Source organism: Halichoeres trimaculatus, unplaced genomic scaffold (genome assembly GCF_033239565.1).
Source record: "Halichoeres trimaculatus isolate MK-OKI-2021-1 unplaced genomic scaffold, fHalTri1.1 fHalTri1_scaffold_36, whole genome shotgun sequence".
Lineage (NCBI taxonomy): Eukaryota > Metazoa > Chordata > Actinopteri > Labriformes > Labridae > Halichoeres > Halichoeres trimaculatus.
In genome coordinates, this window is record NW_027437214.1 from 421,264 (window position 1) to 424,362 (window position 3,099).

General features: G+C 50.4%; 1 non-coding gene across 1 annotated transcript; it reads right to left on the bottom strand.

The window, feature by feature from the left end:
* Positions 1–231: 231 nt before the first annotated feature.
* On the bottom strand, positions 232–350 carry LOC141786512 (5S ribosomal RNA). Its single transcript, XR_012597805.1, has one exon. It is a non-coding gene; the product is annotated as a 5S ribosomal RNA (ribosomal RNA).
* Positions 351–3,099: the final 2,749 nt, after the last annotated feature.

Consider the following 3,099-nt stretch of genomic DNA (forward strand, 5'->3'; position numbering starts at 1 on the left):
ATCTTAATGATAGTAAAATAAAATGAAAAGAGACCAGAGAGGAAGAAGCGGGAGGTGGGAAGCGGGAGGTGAGGCGGCGGCGGGAGGCAGGAGGGGAAGCGGGAGGTGGGAAGCTGGAGGTGAGGCGGCGGCGGGAAGCGGGAGGAGGGGAAGCTGCGGGAGTCGGGGGGAGAAGCGGCGGAAGGAGAGGGCAGGGGGTGGGGGTGGGGTGGGAACGGGAGGGAGAGCAAAAGCTTACGGCACCTGGTATTCCCAGGCGGTCTCCCATCCAAGTACTAACCAGGCCCGACCCTGCTTAGCTTCCGAGATCGGACGAGATCGGGCGTGTTCAGGGTGGTATGGCCGTAAGCGTGGGCCGCCTGCGCCAGCCGGCCATTTACGGAGGGCAGGGGGGGGGGGGGGGGGGGGGGGGGGGGGGGGCGGCGGCCGGTGGGGGTAGGAGGCAGGGGGTGGTGTCAGGGGGCAGGGAGGTGGGCAGAGGTGGCCCCGGGGGAGCCCCGGGGGAGCACTGAGCCGCATGCCGGCACGGGTCTTCCGCGGCAGGAACCGACGGCTGGCCGGACAGGGTGGGGTGGGGTGGGGCACCATCCGGAAACCCGCCCGGCAGCCCTGCGTCCTCTCAGCTCCGTCCGGCGTGCCCTGCGCACCCCTGGGCCCCGGGGACACCCCGGGACCAGAGCACCCAAGAGCGGTGGGCTACCGGTACCACCGGGCTGGCCCGGGCCTCCCTCTTGCCCCCAGCGTCCACTCCCTCCCCTCCCCTGTGTGCCTTGCGCACCTCACGGTCCCGCGCACCCACACTTAAGCAGCCCCCCCGCCGACTACACCAATCAGCCGCGGCCCCAAGAGGCCCGCGCCCCTGGTAGGAGGATTTTTTTTTTTTTTTTTTTTTTTTTCTTTTTAACACAATTGAAATCCCTCCCCAACACCTCCCCCTTGCCGCTCCCACTCTCCCCGCGGCGCGCCCCCGGTAGGAGCCCCCGGCCGCAGAGGTGGGGCGAGGGGGGGTGGTCCGAGGCCCCCGCGGGCCGCCGGCCGACTGGCCGGTCGACGGACGAAAACTTGGATCTGAGGGATGACTTTCAATAGATCGCAGCAACCTTGCTGCTCTGCTACGTACGAAACCCCGACCCAGAATCAGGTCGTCTGCGAGTCATTCAGCACCTGCTTCTCCACAAACGAGAGGTGCGAGATGGGTGCGTACGAGTGTCGGGTATTAAGTATGCCATCCAATTTTTCCAGGAGCTAATGCCATGGGCCTGCAGTACTTTTTCACCCTCCCTTCCTATTCGACAGTCATTTACCTTTAAGTAGTCTGACATTTGGAGTTCTTAGTATTGTTCACAGAAAGTCACTGTAATATGTTTTTGTGGTGAAAGTTAAAATTATTTTCTCAAAGTTGAACTCATAATGATGTATGCTAACTGCTAGCATACACGTAATTTCCCATTTACTTTTGTGCCACGTTCGCGCTGATTTTTGTCCACATGGTTTTTGGTACATCATGAGATATATAACAGGTTAGATGTAATGAGCAGGAATCTCTTGTGTGAGATGAAATATTTGTTCTTTGTGTGTTCAGTTTCTCAGTAAAACCTTAACAAGATTCTGGATCAGAATTTTCTTGAAAACTTTTATTTATCTGGTGAGCTAAGGTCTGGTTGCACTGGTGTAATGTAAATAGTGGCCAATGGAATCAATAAGCAGATGTTATGGTTCTGAACCAAGAAGGGGAGTTCAGGGTAAGGCCCAGACCATGGTCAGAGAGATCACCACAGCAGAAAGGCAAATGCTGTTGATGAATTGAGCAATTTCTAATCAATTTTTAACAGGAACCAGTTCTTAAGACCCATCCCTATATTTACCTAACTATTTGTAAAAGAAGACGTCACCGAATCTACTTGTTGCTATTTAACATGAATTTGATATTTAGACAACTGAGGAAATGAAAACAGTCAAGGGTATTACATCAAATGGAGTTGCCCACCAATTTGTGTTGTTATTGATAACCTGAGTTTGTGCGAGCCTCCTCTTGTTTTGACTTATTCTTTCTTTTGTTTGCTCCCCATTCATATTGCCAATAAACGACCATCTCTCCACCTGCATCAAGCTGGCTATTGGCGTATACGACCGCTGATTGTTCAGATGCTGCATGCTGTTGATCATTGCGGTGTCCGATTACTCATCTCTTTTTTCCTCTCTTATTCCTCGGCCTGACTTGGTGCTCGACATGCGCCTTATGGCAGCGATGCACCCCCTTTGTATATTGGTGCAGAATGTGTCATCATGGGGGAAGCTATGGATCGTAACTACAAGCAAACTGACAACATAAAAAAACCATAATTGGTGAAAAATAAAAGAACTCTTTCTCAACCAATTTTCTAGAAAATTCCATCAAAGTAGATGGTGGCGAAATTCTGAAACTTTCCAAAATTCACATGAAAATTTTGAAGAAACCTGAAATTTACCAGAAATTTTCCACCATATTACAACCCTACAGCCAGCTAAAAATGCCCAAACCAGCAAAGAAAATACACGAGAGGACATTTAACCTTTCTAAAAAACTGATGCCACTTTTTTCCCTTTGGAGTGCACAAGCTACATGTTGCAAATCTGCAAACCTGCAAAGTGCAGCAGAGGTCAGGGGCAGTGATGCAACCTGAGCCCGGTATTTTAGCATTCATCTCCAGCTAATGGCAAATGCAGACTCCAGTGTTCACCTCTTACATTGCATAACCGTGCATAACTCTGCAGCAATAATGCTGATGTTATATAATGCATGTATTGTTCATATACAATGCAAAAAAATTTACACAGTTTATCCTATATGTTGAAAGCTAAAGATCTGAAATGCATCAATGCTGCCATTTCACCACTAGATGATGCCAGAGCATATGTGAAGCTAGTAAACCAAACTTACATTATCTATTGGGCTTCATTACACACATCACGGGGAGGTTATTGGTGTTAAAAATTACTGCAGTTAAAGGCAGAAAAAGCTGTTTGTACACGGGAACTCTGCATCACAAACATCACCTGCATGAACCCTGCACAGCAGCCACAGCTTCCACAGCTACCACAGCTTCCACAGCTTCCACA